The sequence below is a fragment of the Drosophila subpulchrella genome, unplaced genomic scaffold, assembly GCF_014743375.2.
Source record: "Drosophila subpulchrella strain 33 F10 #4 breed RU33 unplaced genomic scaffold, RU_Dsub_v1.1 Primary Assembly Seq370, whole genome shotgun sequence".
NCBI lineage: Eukaryota > Metazoa > Arthropoda > Insecta > Diptera > Drosophilidae > Drosophila > Drosophila subpulchrella.
The window spans coordinates 1,348,551-1,365,535 of NW_023665591.1; positions in this window are offsets into that span (position 1 = coordinate 1,348,551).

Genomic DNA, 16,985 nt, shown 5'->3' on the forward strand with positions numbered 1-16,985 from the left:
TAAAAAAAATTTTTTTTTCCGATAATTCCTATGGGAGCTATAAGATATAGTTGTCCGATCCGGCTGGTTCCGACTTATATACTACCTGCAAAAGATATAAGACTTTTGGGAAAGTTTCAGCCCGATAGCTTTAAAACTGAGAGACTAGTTTGCGTAGAAACGGACGGACAGACGGACAGACGGACATGGCTAGATCGACTCGTCTAGTCATGCTGATCAAAAATATATATATACTTTATGGGGCCGAAAACGTCTCCTTCACTGCGTTGCAAACTTCTGACTGAAATCAATATACCCTCTGCAAGGGTATAAAAACGTAAAAAATCATGGAATGTTCAATAACCGAATGCTAATAAACCAGAACACGTGAATCAAAAACCTCTGATTGGATTGATATAAAACCCAGCACATCAAAATCAATATTAAAGTACGATCCTTCACGTCCCGAAAAATTAGAGTTCCACCTGAAAATGATGATGAGGTGTCAAGTGTAAACAGATGTAAAGAAATTAGTATTAATAGTATATTAAGATCTTAAATATGTAGCAGGACGTAAAGAGTTAATACGATCGGTTAAAACAAAATATCCAGTACAAACTGGTAAAAACAAATTAAATTGGATATCATTACCTACCCTAAAAAAATTTAAAATGGTTTATTTAAATGAGATTTTTATCACATTGCTCAGTGATAACACAATGACCATTTTCCTGATAACGTAAAGTGTGCATTTACAAGCGTTGTAAACATTCTTGAAGACATGAGGGAAAACGGTATTACAGATATATATGTGAATAATTACATTAAATATACACCTAACCAAGATAAAAAGGTCTAAAGAAACCGAATATGTTACTCTTCTAATTGCTGAAACATTTAGCTATAAAAATATACTCGTTGAATCGAAAATACCTGAAAATGGGTTGATTATACCCGTTACTCGTAGAGTAAAAGGGTATACTAGATTCGTCGGAAAGTATGTAACAGGCAGAAGGAAGCGTCTCCAACCCCATAAAGTATATATATTCTTGATCAGGATCACTAGCCGAGTCGATCTAGCCATGTCCGTCTGTCCGTATGAACGCTCAAAACTGTGGCTCCTACAGTTTTGATGCTAGAATAAAAATTTTAACTGAAATGTATTGTTGTCATCAATACCTATCGATCGATTTGCCTCGCCCACTTTAACGCCCACAAACCGCCCACAAACTTCAAAAAATCGTAAGTATGAACGTGGATATCTCGGCTATTATCGAAGATAGAGAATTGGGATCTCAGATTTAGATTCCGTAGCCTTGTACGCAGCGCAAGTTTGTTACGCGAATATGCCACCCCCACTCTAACGCCCACAAACCGCCCAAGGCTATGGCGCCCACAATTTTCATGCTAGATAAAAATTTTAACTGAAATGTATTGGTCTTGTCAATACCTATCGATTGAACCAAAAAAAAAAATTTGCATTGCCCACTCTAACGACCATAACGCTTAAATCTGCCTACCGCCGGTAGGTGGCGCATTTCAATCTCGATTTGCTGCTTGCACATCTCCATTTCCCGTTGGTCCCTTTAGCTGAGTAACGGGTATCTGGTAGTCGAGGTACTCGACAATAGCGTTCTTCCTTGTTTTTATTTTAATTTCTTTGTGTACCAGCAGACTCCTCCTTTTTGAATTTCTCCAATTGATTTGTTTTCCGTTCGGCAACAAACCCAGCTGCTTGACAGTAAGACCATGCTACATGCATTGCGGGTGAACTTTCAAAACTTCGGTCAAAGAATACGATTTTTCGACTAGATAATCTCTTAGCCGATCTGAGTACTAGGCTTAAATGCGCAAAATTTGGTTGCGACACGACTTTAAGATGCATCGTCTGTTGGTTCACAACGCAGATCTAAATACAAGTAGTATTGTAGTACTTTTAAAGCAAAGGAAAATGATCAAATATATGAAAAACAATTATCAGATCTCAATATAAAAGTAGTTTTATTTTATTTGTCTCTATATATCGACATATTTTTAATTGAAAAGTTAAGAAGCTAAATCAATTAAATCATCTAGTAATGCGTTGTCATCTCCATCATCCATCAAAGTTATATAATGGTTAATCGGTGGTGGTTGAGGTCCAATAAGTTCTTCAAAGATGTGATCGTCGTCAGGAAAAACCTTCTTCTTCCGGCCTGTATAGGGGTTTGTTCAATTGAAATTCCAGTGAACACTGATATCGAACTTTGCTTTCATCTTGTATGGTAAGGGATTCCAAAAAAATCCTGCGTAGGTTCCACTTAAGAGAATCCATCGTCCATTTTTCCCTTTTTCAGTCAAGTAGTGGGAATGTACGGGAGCGGCGGTTTTCGCATCGGCGGCCTGGACGCTGCCGTTACAGAGTATAAGACCGCAGCGGCGCACGGCAACGGCTGTCAGGGCAGCGTTCAAGACGCCACTGCGAGAACCGCCGCTGCAGTATGTTCCCACTCTGATACCGTAATTAGTATACCTCCTCACTAAAAAAAAAGTTTGGTGTCATTAGAAAGCGTTTTTCAAGCACTTTCCAATGGTACGATGTTCACTGCTGTAAAATAAAAACTGCAACTTTTCAACAAAACTTACATTATGGAGCGTATAGAAAATTGTAAGGGATGTCCGCATTTTCACAAGTGAAAATTCAAATGAAAATTTTTCGAAGTCCCACGGGATTTCACTTGTTCCTTATACTCATTTTTCGTATGGCCTGTCACGTCCGGTGATACGTCCCAAGTGAAATCACTTCTGAAAATCTGAATTTTTCCATGAGCTTTCACTTATGAAAGTCCCAAGTGAACTCTCTTGTGAAATTCAGAATTTTTCCCATGAGTTTTCACTTATGAAAATATAGAATTTTTAATACATACAATTTTAATTACATTTTAATTCATTTTAATTAAATCGTATTATTCAGATTTTCAATTAAGGGACAATTATTGTTAGTATTTCTGTTTTTTTGTTTTGTTAGTTTGTTTTTCACGTTCTTTATCTCATTTCTCAAACATTTGTCCGGGTCCTCGGTGTCTTTGGCCAACGCTCCTGAAAAAATGTATGGGCATATGATTAAAAAATGCGGTTTACTTGTTTATTTGTATATTTACATTTTAGAGCTGTGTATAAACCCTTTGCGCGATTTTTTCTGGCACAAAACATTTCATTATCCACTTTCGGCTAACGGAACCCATTGAATACTATTAAAATATACGTACTTTAAACTAAGATCAATTCACGCTTCTTAAACTTAATATAGCACTTACCTGACTTTATTACGATTAAAGTAACTCTGCTGCGCACAATTAAAATGGATGCTTCCCTTTCAATCACTCAAACAGAATGCACCAAGTCTCACCCCTTTACTTGATTTCTTTTGTTTTCTCTTCGCTGTTGGCGCGTGCCACTGCCACCACTAAAGCGAAAAATATCCGACTACATAACTTTTACTTCTTGAGTAAACAACACAATATGTTTTTTTTTTAAATATTAATTATAAAATGTGTTAAATATTTAAATAAATTTTAACGGATTAAATTTCTATAACTAAACTAAAAAATTGTATTGTAATGAAAATGTATAATAAGTAAACATTACATTATAAGTGTTCGGAGCAGATCGCCAGCGCCTAGTCATGCTCGCATAGGTGTACGACGGCACCTGCAGCGCTCTTTGCTTATCTTTTGTCGCCTTCTTTCTTATATCACTAAAGCTGTCGCTTATCTATTCAGCAACTACTTTGTAAGCCTGCATATATCTATTTGAAGATCTTGGAGCCAAGCTTTTCACAGTGCGTCTGCCGCTCCGAATAAACGCTATACATTTAATATAACCTATTCGTGCTTTATTAATTATAAATATAAGGGTGGCATATTTGTTGTTTTCCCCACAAACATTTGGTGACCCCGACGAGATAACAAAGTGAATCTCATTTAATCTTTGTTAATAGCGCATATTACATATATATATATGTACATATAGCCATACATACATTCGTTCACAGTTACATATATCCGCTGTTGCTAGGCAGGCAATTTATCGGCAAAAACAACAACAACCAAGTTAAAGGTTTCGTTGCATCTCGGCGACGCTTGTTAAGGTTAACAAGGTTAAGGTTAACATTTTCGCGGTAAAGGGTATACGGTGTTTTGTGCCTCTAACGCGGTCGGACATTTTATTTTATTTCATTTCTTTTTTCTTTCTGGTGATTGAAAAATGTCTTATACGGAAAACTCGGTTCGGGCTCAATCCACAAGTGACGTCGACTACTACCGAGTCAAAGCCCAATCTATTTTGCGGCAAATGAGCTCGATGAAATGCTATTTAAACGCTGATGCGCTTAATCAGTTTGACGAAGCTGATTTGCTGGCGCGAATGGAATGGATCAATTCCTTAAACCAGGCATTTGATTCTGCGCAGACATCGTTGGAAAGACTGGATTTTGCAGAGATCTCGAGCGACCATCGGATTGAATTTGCTGAGGTTTTCATGGATGTGAAGGCGAAACTAAGACGAGGCTTGGCGGCTCATCGCAAGTCACAATTGCCGGCTTCAACCGGATCAAATTCAACATCTATTGACATCACTAATAATGCGGATCTTTCTTTTCGATCTAGGAAGCCTCGGTTGCCAAATTTGGAAATTGCTCGTTTTCATGGATCCTACTCTGAGTGGCCGGATTTTCTTGCGACTTTCACTACGGTCATCGGAAATGATGATGAGCTAAGCGACATTGAAAAATTACAATATTTGCGTTCGAGTTTGGGCGGCGTGGCTCTGGAAACCATACGCTCGCTCGAACTTGTACAAACTTGCACAAATATAACCAAATACACTTATTGCTTCCGCTACTAACTCAAATCATTTGACATGTTTATTTAGCGATGCACGAGATCATTATTTGCCAAAGTGTTCTCGATTTTTAAATTTGAGTCCGAATCTTCGATATAGAGAAGCAAAGAAGTTGCACCTTTGCCTCAACTGTTTGCGCAAGGGGCATAGTTTGCAGCAATGCAAGTCGACTCACTGCAAATATTGTCGCATGAAGCACCATTCATTATTACACTTGAACCATGACCCATCCGCAACATCCACCTCATTTTCATCTGCATCATGCGATCCATCCTCGAGCTCTCAGCCATTAGCATCTACTTCATCAGCATTTGTATCATGTTCGCATACATCATCGCATCCTGATCATCATTTACCAAGCCACCCAAAACCTTAAATATTTTGCCGATCGACTACGTGTTGCTTTCAACTGCTATTATCTTCGTTAGAAATAGAATTGGAGCATTTATGCCTTGCCGAGCAATTTTAGATTCGGCCTCCTAGCTAAACTTCAAACCCTCTCGCTTAGCTAGCCAACTAAACTTGAATCATAGAAGATCGAAAACGTCGATTTCTGGGATAGGAGAATCTTCCATGATCTCTGATAAGACTGTCGATATTCTTGTGCAATCACGGGATGCAAGCTATCGTGCGGCATTCACAGCGGTTGTGACTCACAGTATTACTGATTATCAGCCCCATTTCAATATAAATGCAACATCTTGGAGGATACCGCAAAACATTTCACTCGCTGACCCTTATTTCAATCAATCATAACGAATTGACCTTTTACTCGGCGCTGGGTTGATTTCGAAATAATTTCTATGGGACAAATTCATTTGGATAGGGCTTTGCCAACTCTTCAGAACACCAAGCTTGGTTGGATAGTCTCTGGAGGGTTATCATCGAACATCCGAACTCATAAATCGGTTTTACAAGCCAGCATCAAGGACCCAGCTGATCATTCCGATGACACACTTGCCGCCATAGTAAAGCGATTTTGGGAAATTGAGGACTTCACTTCGTCTTAGCCATCTTTATTTATTTATTTATTTATTTCGCCGACGGAATTCCTTTACTGGCTACTTTTACAATTCAACAATTTATCTAACGTTCTAAAATTAACAAAAAAATTGACTAACCTATGCTTAAGAATTGATTTATTTGAGAAGTAGTCCAATTGCTTAGGTCTAAAAACCTTAGCGGCAACAAAGCGAATTTCAAAAGTTGTTTCTGTAGTCGTTCTATTCTGTTTCTATGAGTGGTAGTGAAGGGATTCCAAATAAGAGACGCGTATTCTAGATTAGATCGGACAAATGCAAAATAAAGCGCAAGTCTGGTGTAGGGATCCATGAATAGTGATGCGTTGCGTTTCACAAATCCAAACATAGCATAGGCCCTGGGCATGATGTAATCGAAATGTGCTGCAAACTTAAATTTCGATTCAAAGGCTTTCGCAAAATCAGGGTAAATAGCATCAACCTGAGATCGCATATCAAAGGCATGAATGCAATAGTTGCTGAAAACGGCAAGATTAGTCTTAGTTAACCGACCTGCAACAAAACCATGCTGAGAAGTGCTTATATATGATTTTACAATAAATGATAATTTATGGGCAACAATGCCCACGTCTTCCTTAGCCCTATGAATAACGTCAACGTCTTCCTTAGCCCTATGAATATTCTCTTCTAGCACGGTTAAACTACCTAAATTTAATAGAGGAGTGATCGCATTTAAGGTTTGAGAATCACTCCAGGCTGCTGTTGGCTCAAAATTAGCTTTAAAATAAGAGGCAAAGAGATTTGCAGTTTCTGTATTTGAATGGGAAGATAAATTTACTTAATTTTACGATAATCAAATAATATACTTTTATAAATCAATAAAGTTGTTTATTTTCGATATACAATAATGCTCCTAAAATATTAGGGCATTCACATGTCGCTGCTCTACGAAAATTTTTTCGCCGCAATATTTGTCGCTAGCCGAACATAACGGAGACGCAAAAAAAAATAACGGACCGGCCGAAATTTGTCTCTGCGAGCGCGGAGTTCAGGCAGATTATAAGACAAGAAAGAGAGGGAAATCTCCGAATATCTGCCTCTCTTTGCAGTCTTCTACGCTGCGCCGACTGCTCTGCTGACGTCAACAGCGGCGCAGCGTTTTAGTCACAAAAAAAACATAAAAGCTTTTTGCCTTGAGCCATGTCCCTAATGCAGAACTGAAAGGTAATGTTTTTGCAGCTGGCGGGCGAATTGAGATTCGTTGAAATACAAATTATTTACAATGCCCACGCATATCCTTTAAAATATTTTACACATTTCATTCAAAGGGTATAACTAATATCATATTAAAAACTAATTTTCTTATTCTCAAACTGAAATAACATTCCTATGTTTATTCAAAAATCAAATTTTTAAAAAATAGTTTCACAGCTTTATACACTAGATTCGTCGGAAAGTATGTAACAGGCAGAAGGAAGCGTTTCCGACCCCATAAAGTATATACAAGGTGAGTTCCAAAGAAAACGGGACTTTTTGAATCTAGCGCCCTCTAGTGGCGCCATCTATATGTCAACTGGTGCATTAGAATCTGCTATCGTTTATCGACATCCAGTAAAAATGTCATTACATTTCATCGATTGGAAGTGAAGTTATTGCGTTTTAAGTGTCAGTATGTTTTTGTCATCGGTGCGAAAATGAGCTTCGAACAAAGAGCCAACATTAAATTTTGTTTTAAAATTGGTAAAACTTTTACCGAAACGTTTCAATTGATGAAACAAGTTTATGGCAATGATTGCCTATCCCGTAGCAGAGTGCACGAGTAGTTTCAACGTTTTCAAAGTGGTCGTGAGGACATAAAAGACGATGAACATGTGGGCCAACCAAAATCCGTGATCACCGAAAATTCCATCGAAACTGTGCGTGAATTCATAAAAAATCAGCCGAAATCATCATTGAAATTCATGGAAATAGAATTGAACATCACCAAAACATCGATTTGCGACGTATTCGACGTGCTCGGCCCGAATATCGCGAAGATGGAAGTTGGCGTTTGTTGCACGATAATGCGCCGTCTCATCGATCGACGCTTGTGTCCGACTATTTGACCAAAAATCACATTTTAACCATCAACCACTCACGTATTCACCTGATATGGCACCGTGCGACTTCTACCTTTTCGGAAAAAAGCATTTGCCGATGAAAGGAAAGCGTTATGCAGACGTAGAGGCCATTCAAAAGGCTTGCACCGGCATACTGGCGGCCATACCGGGCAACGAGCTAAAACACTCGTTCGACATGCTTTTGGACCGTGCAAAACGCTGTATGAAAGCAGAAGGAGACTATTTTGAATAAAATAAATTGATTTTGCCGAAAAAACTATTTGTTCTGTTTTTTTTTTTTAAAGTCCTGTTTACTTTGGAACTCACCTTGTATATTCTAGATCAGGATCACTAGCCGAGTCGATCTAGTCATGTCCGTATCAAGGCTGAAATCTCGGAAATTATAAGAGGCAAGGCTATTAAGAATTTGGCATGCAGATTCCTGAGCTTCTTGCGCAGCGCAAGTTTGTTTCAGCAGGGTGCCACGCCCACTCTTACTCCCACAAGCCGCCCAAAACGGTGGATCCTACAGTTTTGATGCTAGAAGAAAAATTTTAACTGAAATGTATTGTTCTTATTAATACCTATCGATTGATCCGAAAAATGTTTTTTTTTTTTTTTAAATGCTTTGCTATTTATTTATTGAATCTTCTCCCTTTGGATACTAACAATAAGTGTATCAAATCTTAGACTAATCTCACAGTCATATGACTGCGGTTGTGCTAAAGGGGCCCGAAAGTTATAGCTGGCTTGGCAGGTCGTTGCGTTGTAGACGGGATCGGCTGGAAACCCAAGTCAAGCCTCTTGCGAGACGATTGGGGTGCACAGAGAGTTTTTCGTTGTAGGACGCTTTTTGTTTGTCTATTTCATATTTTACGGTAGGAATGCTTAGGTCCCTGTGGATGTTTTGGTTGCGAATATACCATGGTGCCCCAGTGATAGTTCGCAGGATTTTCAATTGAACGCGCTGTATAATGTCTATGTTGCTTCTGCTGGCGTTTCCCCATAGGTGGGAGCCGTATGTCCAGATGGGCTTGAGAGTGGAGTTGTAGAGCAAAACCTTGTAGTCCAGACGCAGGGGCGAACGAGCGTTAAGAATCCAGTGGAAGCTGCTGGCCTTTAGTTTTAGATGTACTTTCTTGCGTTCGATGTGTCTTCTCCAGGTTAGTCGTCTGTCAAGGTGGACGCCGATATACGTTACATCGTTGACTTGGGGAATCTGCGTATTATTCATTAATAGTGGAGGGCATGTTTGCCTGTTGAGAGTTAACGTTATGTGTTTACATTTTTGTTCATTTATTTTAATCCACCAATCAGATAGCCACCTCTCTACTACGAGGAGGTGGTTTGCTAGCTGTGTTGTGGCTCGGCCTGGGCACCTCGAGCGACTTAAAATTGCGGTGTCGTCAGCGAACGTAGATGTTGTTAGCTGCTCGTTCGTGGGAATATCCGCTGTGTATAGGAGGAACAGAGTACGCCCTAGCGCGCTTCCTTGCGGGACTCCGGCTTTGATAATGTAGTAGTCGGATGTTGCACCTTACTGCGAAGGTCCTGTTGTATAGATACGACTCAAGAAGCTTATGAGTGTAATCAGGCAAGTGTGTTTTGATTTTGTGCATGAGGCCATCTAGCCATACTCGATCGAAGGCTTGGGATACATCGAGGAATATTGCGCTGCAGTATTCCCGATGCTCAAAGGCTGTGCGTATTTCTGATGTTATTCTGTTAGCTTGTTCGATTGTTCCATGGTCGCTCTTTATTCTGTTCGTAGCTCATTGAGCTTTTATTAGCGTGGCACTTATTTATTATTATACGATGAAACAATGTATGTGCTAGTCAAAGTCATTACATTGATTTTGTGTGTTGAAACCTAAATTTCTTTGGGTTTTAGCGTCTTTTCGCTTATTTGAAATTAACCAGTTTAGTTTTTTGTGTTTTATTTGCATTTAATTTATCAACTTTCTTGCACTTTTCACGGAGCTCGCACAAGACACGTCCGCTCTCTTCAGCGGTCGCGAACTTTTTTTGAAAAAATGTTTGCCACGACAACTTTAACGTCCACAAACTTCAAAAAATCGTATGTATGAACCAAATTTTTTCCTGTTCCGCTATTTCTCTAGTGACGTCATGGCATGGAAATAACCAAGCCGTCATGTGTGACCGAATACTAACAAAATACAACATTAACTATTTTAAAAGCGTTTATAAAAAGGCGTTTAATTGCAAAAAGAAAGTGTGCAAATAAATCTAATCTAGGTGGAAAACTATGAAAATAAGAATACTGAAAACAAGATATGTGTGTGTATACATAGATTAATTTTATGATTGGTGGTTGGTTTAAATAAATAAATTGTGTACATATTTTTATACCCGTTACTCGTAGAGTAAAAGGTACTAGAATAAAAGTACTAGATTCGTCGGAAAGTATGTAACAGGCAGAAGGAAGCGTTTCCGACCCCATAAAGTATATATATTCTTGATCAGGATCACTAGCCGAGTCGATCTAGCAATGTCCGTCTGTCCGTCTGTCCGTCTGTCCGTATGAACGCTGAGATCTCGGAACTATAAGAGCTACAATATTGGGATTGGGCATGCAGATTCCTGAGATTCCTGCGCAGCGCAAGTTTGTTTCAGAAGAGTGCCACGCCCACTCTAACGCCCACAAACCGCCCAAAACTGTGGCTCCTACAGTTTTGTTGCTAGAACAAAAATTTTAAATGAAATGTGTTTTTCTCATCAATACCTACCGATTGACCTAAAAAAAGTTTGCCACGCCCACTTTAACGCCCACAAACCGCCCACAAACTTCAAAAAATCGTAAATATGAACGCGGATATCTCGGAAAATATCAAAGATAGAGAAACGGGATTTCAGATTTAGCTTCCCTAGGCTTGAGCGCAGCGCATGTTTGTTACGCGAATATGCCACGCCAACTCTTACGCCCACAAACCGCCCAAATCTGTGGCGCCCACAATTTTCGTGCTAGATAAAAAATTTTAACTGAAATGTATTGGTCTCGTCAATACCTATCGATTGACGATGAAAAAAAACTTTGCCACGCCCACTCTAACGCCCACAACGCTTAAATCTGTCTACCGCCGGTAGGTGGCGCATTTGCTGCTTGCATATCTCCATTTTCCTTTGAGTAACGGGTATCTGATAGTCGAGGTACTCGACTATAGCGTTCTTCCTTGTTTGTATTTTATTGGTGCTAGACTTTAGTTCACTTAACACACTATTACATCGAAACACAAGAATTTTTTAATTTCTGTCTTTTTTAAACGACCGATCGCGGCTTCAATCTGAAATAGACTGACTTCTTTATTCTAAAATCCTATTCAATGAACCTTTTCTTAATCTAGCTTCTACAACATTAATTTTTGCTTGAACTTTCTGAAATGAAATTATCTGATCGATGCAATTTGATTGAAAATTAGAACGCAATATGATCTGAACTTAGAACGCAAAAGTTTGGTCTTCGATCGTGAAACTTTGGGCTTCGACCGGAAGCTTGTGTTTACTTTACGATTGGTGTATCACTGTGGACGGCAGTACACGTAGTGGCGAAGCGCGCAAGAGAGCGTGCGAAGACAACTACTATACATAGCCGCAGAATTGAAAATCTGCCATTATGGTCCGATCGTAACGAGTGATACACCAATCGAAAGGTATCTTAAAAACTAAGAAGATTGCAAGATTTCGAAACTTAGATTTGTTTGGGTGAAAAAGCGGTGAAAGTTAAAAGTAAAAATTTAGAAAATTGGAGCTGCTGGATACGGTGGGGATAAAAGCCCCTGGCTGTTTAACTAGTTTCATTCTTACTGAGAATGCGCTTCGAATGACACCTCATTTGTTGAGATCCGATTTCCCGTTCAAAAGTAATTAAAAAAACAAAATTTTCTTCTTCTTCCCAAAATGAAAATTTTTGTCCTTTTGTTTGTGGGTTTGTATGCATCCCATCTTAGTTTTAGGGTCTTGGAAACCCTATGGGTGTATAAAGTAGCTTGAAATAGAAAACGTTTGTTCTTTGACTTGTGGAAAAACCCGCTAGTTTAGCGGAAAATCAAAGAAAAAGCCAGATTTAAAATGCTTATATATCTCTGAAAAGATAATTTAATTCGCTAAATACCCTTCATATAGTAAAGTTGTCTGAATATAATAGATTTTGAGTTATGACAAAAAGTTATTTTTTAAAATCACTTTTTGACTATTTTCTCAAAATTGAGTCGAACGATTTCTTTTTAAATTTAATTTGAGATTCCTCAACTTTTGATATATAACATTTTTTGCCCTTAAAATTACCGTTTGGAAGATATTAAGCGATAAAAAGTGCAACTCGTTTCAGCTCCGTATACGAAATATTTCATACTTATTGGAATAAACAAGAAACAAACCAATTTGATGAAAAATATTCTTATATTCTTTTTTCAAACGGAAAATCTGTTATGGTTTTAGGGTCCTATTTGCATTAGGCTAATTGAAATAGGAAACTTGATCTATTTGTTCTACCACTTTGGAAAAACCCGATAGCTCAGCGGGAAATATAAGAAACTGATAAGTGATAACATTCGATAAAATAAATAAACTATATTAAATTTATGTATTCGGCACGCTACAACAGAAAATTAACGTGTTGGTAAATAAATATTTACTGTTGCTGGCCGAAATCATAAATTTAATATAGTTTATTTATTTTATCAAATGTAATATCATTTTTCGTCACAATTGTTGGTATCAGAAATTTTTGTTAAAGGCGCGTTCGCCACTACTTTTTACCTCGTTAAGAGGTGTTTTTGTTTGATTTATCTTAGCTGGACTGGCAAAGGCAGAATCTTAAACAAAGGCAAAGCCAATATCGCTGAAAGCAAAGGCAATATCGACGAGATTGAATTTCAAAAATTGCTTATTAATTCCACAAGTGAAACCACTTCACGGGTTGGATAACTTGAATTTTTTGCTGACGGGGGAAATGGAATTCGTTTAGACACAAATTCTTTATTATAACCACTAATATCCTTTTTTTTGAAAAAAAATTTAACTACACTTATTTCATATTACAAATTAATTTTGGTACTTTAAAATTAAAATTGCATTCCTATGTTTAAGCAAATATTATTGTTTAAGCAAATACTGGCTAACCAGGCACCAAAGTAGTTGAAATCTAACACGCAACGCCTAGCAACAAGCTAAAGGTGTCAGCGGATGAGTTCCGATCACGGTTGAAATACCTCAATAAAGTTTTCTAGAAAGTCAAACAGAAAGAACCGTTGTCACATGCAGACGTGTATTTATTGTGCTCCGGGAAAAAAGTATTCAAAATAAGGTTTAATAAGGCGAAAATACGCTTTCTGCGATGAAATCGCGAAATTGTATATTGATTGGTCAACTAATTAATATAAAACTTAGCACTTAAAATTCAAGTTAGCTAAACCTCGATTACAATAAGTCTGAATGACGTTCGCACACAACGTCAACGAAAGCAAGACGAGCGACGGCTCTTAGTACAAAGAAATAACGCGTAATTCTCTTTTTAAGCAACCGAAAATAATGCAAGCTCTGATCAAGCGCGGTCAATTACCCCAACTTGATCGAATTCTTAAACGTAGCGAGCGAGAGAGCGCGTTCTTGCTCCCCCTCGCTACCATCGATGTCTCTGCAGCCAAAGAGCTCTGAATGTGCTCCAATGCAGGTATGCAATGACCTACGCTCACCAGCAGTAACTAGCACCGCAATTTCTTTAACAACGTCAACTGTAAAAACAACAGTAAAGCCAACTGTATCGACTGCGTGTTTAACGACATCTTCAGCAACTTTGTCAACAAAAGCTAGCAGCGCAAATATTAATACGTCTACCGGTGCGCTGCCCGAAAAACAGAACCAAAACAATGAATTTGTTAAGTCGGCTTTGCAGACTGGTATGGATCGCTACATCCAAGTCAAAAGTCAAAAATGAGCCCCCTAAATTATCAACGCAAAATAGCTCGGGGTAATGCTAGCCTAGCTGCAATAGAAACGCCCATGAAAACAAACCGATTTAAAATCTTGGCAGACGCCCCTGACGTTGAGGAGGTTGAATCTACTGAAGTCGAATAAAGGAAGCTAAAGCCTCCGCCTAATTATATTCGAGAAAATGTTCTCGTCAACAAAATCATCGAGCTTATTGGAAAGGATAACCTCCACATAATTCCCAATTTCAATTCAGGCAGAAGGAAGCGTTTCCGACCCCATAAAGAATATATATTCTTGATCAGGATCACTAGCCGAGTCGATCTAGCAATGTCCGTCTGTCCGTCTTTCCGTATGTCCGTATGAACGCTGAGATCTCGGAAACTATAAGAGCTACAATACTGGGATTAGGCATGCAGATTCCTGACATTCCTGCGCAGCGCAAGTTTGTTTCAGAAGAGTGCCACGCCCACTCTTACGCCCACAAACCGCCCAAAACTGTGGCTCCTACAGTTTTGATGCTAGAACAAAAATTTTAAATGAAATGTGTTGTTCTCATCAATACCTACCGATTGACCTAAAAAAAGTTTGCCACGCCCACTTTAACGCCCACAAACCGCCCACAAACTTCAAAAAATCGTAAATATGAACGCGGATATCTCGGAAAATATCAAAGATAGAGAAACTGGATTTCAGATTTAGATTCCCTAGGCTTGAGCGCAGTGCATGTTTGTTACGCGAATATGCCACGCCCACTCTTACGCCCACAAACCGCCCAAATCTGTGGCGCCCACAATTTTCGTGCTAGATACAAAATTTTAGCTGAAATGTATTGGTCTCGTCAATACCTATCGATTGACGATGAAAAAAAACTTTGCCACGCCCACTCTAACGCCCACAACGCTTAAATCTGTCTACCGCCGGTAGGTGGCGCATTTGCTGCTTGCATATCTCCATTTTCCTTTGGTCCCTTTAGCTGAGTAACGGGTATCTGATAGTCGAGGTACTCGACTATAGCGTTCTTCCTTGTTTGTATTTTATTGGTGCTAGACTTTAGTTCACTTAACACACTATTACATCGGGACACAAGAATTTTTTAATTTCTGTCTTTTTTAAATGACCGATCGCGGCTTCAATCTGAAATAGACTGACTTCTTTATTCTAAAATCCTATTCAATAAACCTTTTCTTAGTCTAGCTTCTACAACTTTAATTTTTGCTTGAAAGTTCTGAAATGAAATTATCTGATCGATGCAATTTGATTGAAAATTAGAACGCAATATGATCTGAACTTAGAACGCAAAAGTTTGGTCTTCGATCGTGAAACTTTGGGCTTCGACCGGAAGCTTGTGCTTACTTTACGATTGGTTTATCACTGTGGACGGCAGTACACATAGTGGCGAAGCGCGCAAGAGAGCGTGCGAAGACAACTACTATACATAGCCGCAGAATTGAAAATCTGCCATTATGGTCCGATCGTAACGAGTGATACACCAATCGAAAGGTATCGCAAAAACTAAGAAGATTGCAAGATTTCGAAATATAGATTTGTTTGGGTGAAAAAGCGGTGAAAGTTAAAAGTAAAAATTTAGAAAATTGGAGCTGCTGGATACGGTGGGGATAAAAGCCCCCGGCTGTTTAACTAGTTTCATTCTTACTGAGAATACCCTTCGAATGACACCTCATTTGTTGAGATCCGATGTCCCGTTCAAAAGTAATTCAAAAAACAAAATTTTCTTCTTCTTCCCAAAATGAAAATTTTTGTCCCTTTGTTTGTGGGTTTGTATGCATCCCATCTTAGTTTTAGGGTCTTGGAAACCCTATGGGTGTATAAAGTAGCTTGAAATAGAAAGCGTTTGTTCTTTGACTTTTGGAAAAACCCGCTAGTTTAGCGGAAAATCAAAGAAAAAAGCCAGATTTAAAATGCTTATATATCTCTGAAAAGATAATTTAATTCGCTAAATACCCTTCATATAGTAAAGTTGTCTGAATATAATAGATTTTGAGTTATGACAAAAAGTTATTTTTTAAAACCACTTTTTGACTATTTTCTCAAAATTGAGTCGAACGATTTCTTTTTAAATTTCACTTGAGATTCCTCAACTTTTGATATATAACATTTTTTTCCTAAAAATTACCGTTTGGAAAATATTAAAGCCTAGTACTCAGATCGGCTAAGAGTTTCACTAGTCGAAAAAACTTATTCTTTGCAGTGTGACCGAAGTTTTCAAAGTTCACCCGCAATGCATGTAGCATGGTCTTACTGACAAGCAGCTGGGCTTGTTGTCAAACGGAAAACATATCAATTGGAGAAATTTAAAAAGGAGGAGTCTGCTGGTACACAAAGAAATTAAATTAAAAATAGATGGAATGTTCAACGAATGTTTTTATTTAAGTAAATTAGTTGTTTAAAGCTTCCTTTTCGTCCCACGGATGCTTCGCCATCTTTCCCGCGCCAACGCAGTCCTGCTCCGAGTACCAATAGGCATATTGGACCTTAAAGAAGTGGGAGCCGGATTGGGAACAGGGTTGATCCGCTGATGCTGCAGGAAGTCGTCTAGCATCTTGGCAGTGGCTGGACATGGCATCTCCAACTGTTCCTTAGCGGGCGCCCTATTTTCCTCCTCCAGCCAGCGCGTCCTTCAGCTCCGCTTAAGCTGCCAAGTAGTTGGTGGTTATGTTGTATGGAGTCCGAATGGAGAGGTCTTCGGAGATCATATTACTGGTGGTTCTGCTTAAAAGATTCTTCTATTAGTACAACGCAACCAAATTGGCCAGATCTTACTTTCTTTGCGAGGATAAGCTCGGCAGGATGTCCATGTAAAGAGCGAAGTCCCACTCGGCATGATCCTTCCCACTGGGACTCCCTAGTGGATCTCCTCCAGCACTTCAACTATTCTGCGGATTTGGCCGTGTTGTGGTATTGCTTCCTGTCGGTCCCACAATAATGGGCAACAGCTTGGATTAGGCGTCCTTTTTCATCTACACTGACCTCCTTTAACCGATTTTGGGGTATTTCTTCAATTTAAAATTTTTAAATTCCCCACCGCTTCTGCACGAACACCGCCAAAGATTAAATTTCTTATTCTTTGGGCCGCGGC